The sequence below is a fragment of the Enhydra lutris genome, unplaced genomic scaffold, assembly GCF_002288905.1.
Source record: "Enhydra lutris kenyoni isolate GAN:26980312 unplaced genomic scaffold, ASM228890v2 scaffoldscaffold85, whole genome shotgun sequence".
NCBI lineage: Eukaryota > Metazoa > Chordata > Mammalia > Carnivora > Mustelidae > Enhydra > Enhydra lutris.
In genome coordinates this window covers 7,698,054-7,705,515 of record NW_019154169.1, presented here as the reverse complement: position 1 = coordinate 7,705,515, position 7,462 = coordinate 7,698,054, and the positions used below count along the sequence as shown (strand labels likewise).

The following is a 7,462-nucleotide window of genomic DNA, read 5'->3' as shown; positions in this document are numbered from 1 at the left end:
CCAGCAGCCGGCCCCCGCGTCCGCCTCGGGTCGTCAACCCCCCGCCCCCGCAGAGGACCGACTGCCCAGACCGCGTGTCTCGGGGCTCCCTGGGCGGGGCCGATCCCAGGGAGCCCCCTGACTGCCTCCCAGAGCTGGGTGGGGAAAGGGAGCTTAGCCCGCCGCCGCCTCCGAGCTGGCCGCCAGGTGAGCGCCGGGACAGGTAGGGACGCAGGTCGGGACCCGTGTCCGGTCCCCACTCACTTCCGCCCCAGACCCTGTCGGGAGGGGCGGGTCCCCGGGAGTCCCGTGCCCCAGACCCCCTCCCCGGGCCCTCCCCGGGTCCCAGGCTCCGCCAGCCAGCTGCGCCCCTTTAAGCCCAGAGTCACGCACACGTTTGAAAAGCCCCAGGTGGTAGGGAAAGGGCTTTGCTTTTAGAACGGGTCCTCTGACGCCCACGCCTTGCACCCCGTTGCTCCTCGGCGGAGGCCACCCTGGGATAACCCCCCCCCCAAAAAAAAAACCGTCCCCGATCAACACGTGTACACAGCAGCCAGTGAAAAGGCCAGACCACTTTTTACCAATTCTGGTTTCTGTCTCTTCTGGCTGGCGGCCCCTTCGCAGAATCCGTGAATCAGAAGTCTCCGAACACCGTGTCTTGATTTAGCAAGTTTGTTTTTAGCTGCGGCCGCTCTTCCCAATTTAAGTTTTGTTCTACTAAGTTAACTTTTCCAAGTGTTGAGCAGTATCTTGTGACGCTCTGTGTCCTGTTCTTTATGTCTGGATCCTTCAGCTTAGCGTCTAGTAACTAACAATCTGGAAAGACAGCGGTATTAGAAACCTACTTTTAAAATAAATAATTTTTTTAAGTGCCCCGGTATGACATAAGAACAAAAGACGAATAAGGCAGACAAAGCTCCGCATCAAGCAAAGCCCTGAAAACAGCACCCCACCCCCGCGACCCACAGTCAGTTAAAATGTTATGGGATTAAATGACTTTTCAGAAATGGCCAAAGTAATTGTGATCTGTGGTGCGTTTTTTTAAACCTTTGCTCCTTGTTATTCCTCTGGTAGTTCCTTACATCTTTAAAGCAAATTCTGGGCTGATTTCTTACTTTGTCAACTTTTAGACAATGTCCAGTAATCCCTTACTAAAAATAGATGGAGACAGCTTTCCTAGTGCCCAAGTTTCCCTCCTCCCTGGATAATCACACATTCCTTGTTGTTTCTCTGTTGGCTGCTTTTGTAACATCAAACAAACAAACAAACAAACAAAACCCACCTTTTTAAACATGTTCCTTATTCCATTAAATTTTTGTTGTTGTTGCATTAAATATTTATAGGATCTTTTGACTCCCCATTTTGTGAGGCCTAGCTGAGGAATCCGCTTTAATAATGTTTTTATATTTATTTAAATACTAATTTTTTCACCCAATGGAGTCATATATGTGGTTCACAAATAGAAATGAGTCTACCTTTTTTTTTTTCTATTATAGAAGTACTGTCTCTTTAAGAAAATGGAAAGGTCAGTGTTTTAGACATAGAAGGGTTAGGGAGACATGACTACCCTCTGCAGTGTGTGAGTCCCCAATTTTGTCAGAAAAAGCTACAAAAGACCTTTTTGAGACAATGGGGGAAGTTGTTCATGGACTGAATATTAGATAGCAGAATGGATTTCTTTGTACTGGGGTGCCTGGGTGGCTCAGTGGGTTAAAGCCTCTGCCTTCAGCTCAGGCCATAATCCCAGGGTCCTGGGATCTAGCCCCAGGAGCCCCACATCAGGCTCTCTGCTTGGCGGGGAGCCTGCCTCTTTGCTTACTTGTAATCTCTGTCAAATAAATAAATAAAATCTTTTTTAAAAAAAGAAGGAAAAGAAATGGTGTTAAGTGGTAATGTAGACCTGTAGTGCCCCCTATTCTTTCTGTTTTTATAAATTTTTTATTTAAATTCAATTTAGTTAACATACAGTGTATTATTAGTTTCAGGGCTAGAATTTAGTGATTTGTCATTTGCTTATAACACCCAGTGCTCACTACTCCTTTTTTTTTTTTTTTTAAGATTTTTTATTTGTGTATTTGACAGAGAGAGAGAGCACAAGCAGACAGAGGGAGAGGGAGAAGCAGGCTCCCTGCTGAGGAGGGAGCCCAATGCAGGGCTCGATCCCCGGACCCTGAGATCATGACCTGAGCCAAAGGCAGGCACTTAACCGACTGAGCCACCCAGGCGCCCCTACCCCTTACTCTCTCTCTCTTAGAAGATGCACCTTGAAGTATTTAAGAATTCATCAAAGGACAGAAAGCAAATATGGCAAAACGTGGAACATACGGAGATATTCATTTTACCATTCTTTCAACTTTAACATGTGATGAAACTTTTATGGTAAAATCTGGGGAAAATAAGACAAGGTAGAAACTAAGAAAGGGGGGCGCCTGGGTGGCTCAGTGGGTTAGAGCCTCTGTCCTCAGCTCAGTCATGATCCCAGGGTCCTGGGATGGAGCCCCCCCGCATCATCTCTGCTCAGCAGGGAGCCTGCTTCCCCCCTCTCTCTCTGCCTGCCTCTCTGCTTGCTTGTGAATTCTGTAAAATAAGTGAATAAAATCTTAAAAAAAAAAGAGAAACTAAGAAGGGGATCAAGACATAAATACAGCAGGAACTCTGGAGTCCTGCACACCCAGGTTCACATCCCAGCTCTGCTGCTCGCGTATCACATGACCTTGGGTCCGTGGCTCTGCCTCCCCAAGCCTCAGTTTCTCCAGCTGAAAAATGGCAGCTCCCTCTTGGAACTGTTCGTGATATTTCTTTTTTTTTTTTTTTTTAAGATTTTATTTATTTATTTGACAGAGATCACAAGTAGGCAGAGAGGCAGGCAGAGAGAGAGGAGGAAGCAGGCTCCCTGCTGAGCAGAGAGCCCGATGTGGGGCTCCATCCCAGGACCCTGGGATCATGACCTGAGCCGAAGGCAGAGGTTTTAACCCACTGAGCCACCCAGGTGCCCCTGTTCATGATATTTCTGTGAGATTTTGTAAAGCCCTCGCTTGTGTGTAGAGCAGTCATGGGCAGTTAACCACATCTATTAGTGAAGGATTTTTCTCAACTATCATAGTGTGCTATGCTAACATCATAACTACAGCTGGGCCCTTCCTTCTATTCTTTTAATCTAGAGATAGATTTTTTTTTTTTTTTAAGTAGTCTCCGTGCCTAACGCAGGACTTGAACTCAGAACCCTGGGATCGAGCCCTGAGATCAAAAGTCAGCACTCTGCTGACCGAACCAGCCAGGTGCCCTGAGATAGATTTTGAACTTGGCATTTCTTTTTCCTTTTTAAAATTCACCCAATGGCTCTGATCTTGACATTGGTCATTTTTTGCCCTGCTGTGTTTGGTCCTGACTTCCTAGGCACGGGTCCCCTGAGCCCCCATTCCTATAGCTGGGTTTCGGTGACATCATGATTCTGATAGGGAGGTGAGGTGCACGCTCCAGTCCCACAGCTGGGCATGATCTACAAACATAGTAATGATGTCTGGGGCCAGGCCTTGATTGTGCTTAATTTACCCGTAACCACAAAGAGGTGGGAATTATTGGAAGTCCACAGTATCTGACCTAAAACTTTGGGGCCTGGATGTTAGACTTTCTGAATGGGAGGCAAGCCCTGGGGAACCGATTCTGAATGTTACAGAAGACCCGTGGTGGGACTGGGGAGCGCCGTAATCAAACACACTGGTATTTTCTTCAGTTGAAATGCATGTTCACACTCAGTGAGATAATCAAATCTCACATCAGTTTGACTCCTTTCTGCCACCGAATGGGTCTGGGAACGACTTCTGGTTTTCAGACTTTTTGGCCCTGGAGAGAGGGGATGGGTACCTGCCCATTTCTCATTTTATGGAGAGGAAATTCCACTCAGAGAGGGAAGGCCATTTCCCCAAGGTCATGAACAGGAGTTTGCAGTGGGGCTGAGCCAGGGCTGACTGACCATAGAGAAGCTGCAACGTTCACCTCTCCCCAGTCCTCCACCCCCCCTCATGGCCTGTCACCAGCAATTCCCAAAAGCAATGTCCCTTGCTCGCCTTGTGATGCCTTCTCTCCCAGAAATATCACTGCTGCCTCCTGGGAATGAATGAGATGATGCACAGAAAGAATTTTCCAGAGTGCCTTGCACAAAGAAAGCCCTTGGCAAACGTGAATTGTATTTGTGCGGAGATGCGATGAGACCATTTCCTTCTTGGGTTCAGTAACATCGGTGGTGTTTATCGACAGCATTAATATTTTTTAAATTATGAAATAGAACATCCATCCGAACAGGAAAGTATATAAAACAGAGGCATACATCTGTGTACATCTGCACATTGTGAAATATGTAACCGGGGCCCAGGTCAACCGCAAGGACATTGTTAGCCCCCGGAAGCTTCCCCGGGTGCCTCTGGTTAATAGCCTTCTCCGTCCCGTGGGAGGGGACCACTACCCTGACTTCTATAATACTCATTTTGCTATTTTGCTCTTCTTTCTATGGTTTTAGCACTTGTGTGTACGTCTATAAACAATATTTGATTCGATTAGCCTGTTTGTGAACTTTCTAAAGGTAGTGCCATTAGTGTTGAGCAATTTACCATTCAAGCCAGGAAATTTTGGAAGCAATAGGGGTCACTAATTACCCTAATGACCCTGGGACAATATTTGCGGTAGATGGGGACTGCCCCAGGCAACTCAGGCTGTCTGGTTGTGCTAGAACTCACACCTTAGGTGCCTGGTCGCGTCTGGTGTCTCTCACCCCAAATGAACCTTTGGAAGCTCATCCGTATCGTTGCGAGTGTTTGTCGTTAACTCCTGTTTATTGCTACGTCACGTACCGTTCTGTGACTCCCTTAATTTACCTCTCCATCCTACAGTGGATGGGCATCTGGGTCCTTTCCAGACTGGAGGTATTAGAAACAGTCGTGTCATGAATATTCTAGTGGTGTTTGCTGCCTCTGGGGTCGAATTGCTGGGTCATGGGACAGGCGCATTTTCAACTTAGGTAAAAAAATGCCCATCTAGTTTCCACCGTGACTAGACCAGTGTATCCTCCCATCAGGACCATAGGCGAGTTCTCACTGATCGCATTTTAAGTAAACTATGGTGACAGTCTGCACTAGTCGGTTGGTTTTTTTTTTTTTTTTTTTTAAAGCATATGCTTTATGACATGTGACGTTCATTGCATTTAAGTTAAAATATACCAAAAAGCCAAAGGAAATTTACCTCCCGCTTTATGCATGGCCTTGACCCAGACGGCACTTGGGTCATGGAAGGGGTAATAATGAAATGGGGGCAGAGGGCACCTGGGTGGCTCAGTGGGTTAAAGCCTCTGCCTTCAGCTCAGGTCATGATCCCAGGGTTCTGGGATCAAGCCCCACATCAGGCTCTCTGTTCCGTAGAGAGCCTGCTTCCTCCTCTCTCTCTCTGCCTGCCTCTCTGCCTACTTGTGATCTCTGTCTGTCAAGTAAATAAATAAGATCTTAAAAAAAAAAAAAAAAAGAAAGAAAGAAAGAAAGAAATAGGGGCAGAGAAGTAGAGAGAAGGATCCAGAATCAGCTGTTAGCGTGAGCCATGAGAGACTGTACCTAGCCTTCACCCCTCCACCAATTTTTAACAATTCTACATTTTAAAGATTATTTGCGATTGACCTTTGTAACTTCAAATTTTATGCTTCACTTCTAACTTTTTTATTCTGGCAACTTTTGATTCCCAGGATGGGAAGGAGGTGAGCCAAGCCTCTCGGTCTCCCCCGCCCCCCACCTTCGTTTCCCATCTTTTGTTACTTGTACATTTATTTTCACAGTGTCAAGGTTGATAACGTCTACAGTCTGTTCTGTTACCATATTTAAGTCTTAGAGGCTTTCACTGTCGAGTTTCCAGGGTTTTTGTGACAGCTTTAGTGAGATGTAATTTACATACCATGAAAGTCAGCCCTTTAAAGTGTACAATTCGGTGATTTTTAGTGAATTTACAGGGCTGTGCAGCCATCACCAGTTTTAAAGCGTTTCTCTCACCTCCAAAATATCCCCTGTGTCTATTTGTGGTCATTTCCCTGTTCCAAGCCCAGCCCCAGGCGACTACTAATCTTTCTGTAACTTTAGATATGTCATTTTTGGGCAGTTCATATAAATACATCATACAGTATGTATTGGCTCTTTGGGTCGGGCTTTTTTCACTTAGCATGCTGTCTGGGGGTTCATTCATATTGTCGTGTGTACCAGAACTCCATTCTTCTTCTTGCTGACCAATGTTCCATTGTATGGATGGACCACATTTTGTTTATCCATTCATCAGTTGATGGACCTTTAGATTGTTTCCAGTAGATAATGCTGCTATGAACGTATGCACAAGTCTTTGCGTGGACGTGTGTTTTTGCTTCCCCTGGTTGTTTTTTTTTTTTTTTTAAAGCATATTCTTTATGACATGTATATGTATATGACAGTATAATGGTAGAATTGCTGGGTTTCATGGGAAGCTTATGTTTAACCTTTTTTTTTTTTTTTTTATTTTCGTGTTTTAAAGAATCTGCCCCCACTGTTTTCCAAAGTGGTTGTACCATTTTACATTCCAGCCAACAACATGTGGCGGTCCCGGTTTCTCCAGGTACTTGCCAATCTTTTGAACAATAGCCATTCTGGTGGGCATGAGATGGTGTCTCATTGTGATTTTAATTTGCATTTCCTTGATGACTAATGACGTTGAGCATCTAGTCATACGTTTATCTTTGGCAAAATGTTTCTTCGGATTTTTTGTCTATTTTTAAATTGGTTTGTTTGTCTTACTGTTGAATTTTAAGTGTTCTTTATATATTGTGGATATGAGTCCTTTATCAGGTATATGACTTGAAGGCATAGTCTGCCAATCTATAGCTTCTCTTTCCATTTTCTCAATGGTGCCTTTTGAAGTGTAAAAGTTTTCAACTTTGGAGATGTTTTATTAATCAGTTTTTTCCTTACATGGATCACACTTTTGGGCTCATAGCTAAGAAGTCTTTGCTTAACCCAAGATCATGAGATTTTTCTCTTATTTTCTTCTAAAAATGTTATGGTTTTAACTCTTACATTCAGGTGTATGGCTTATTTTGAGTTATTTGTATATGGTATGAGGTAGAGGCCTAAGCTCATCTTTTTCCATGCAGATTTCCTATCACCAATGTTGAGAAGACAATCTTTATGCTAAGAGACCGGATCTTAAATGTTCTTACCACAAAAAAGAAATGATAATTAAGTGACATGATTAGAGGTGTTAGCTACTGCTGAAGTGGTAATCACACTGCAGTATATAAATGTATCAAATCAACACATACACCTTAAATTTACGCAATGTTATATGTCTGGTGTATTTATATACATAGATACAATCTTTTTCTCCTGAAAAACCAATAAACAGTTCTATCTAAGGTGAACACCCCTAGCCTCCAGGTCAAATAGATTCTTTTTTTCTTGCCCTTTATCAAACGAACATAACATGG

The 7,462-nt window shown here is 44.3% G+C and overlaps 1 protein-coding gene across 3 annotated transcripts in view; it reads left to right on the top strand.

The window, feature by feature from the left end:
* Positions 1 to 7,462, top strand: part of LOC111161427 (F-box protein 17) — a 28,454-nt gene continuing 20,992 nt past the window's right edge. Inside the window, exon 1 of one of the 3 annotated variants that reach the window (XM_022525060.1) lies at positions 1 to 202. The gene's annotated coding sequence lies outside the window, so the exon portion shown is untranslated. The remainder of the gene's footprint in view (positions 203 to 7,462) is intronic. The other 2 variants (XM_022525061.1, XR_002641530.1) reach the window with 2 other exon arrangements.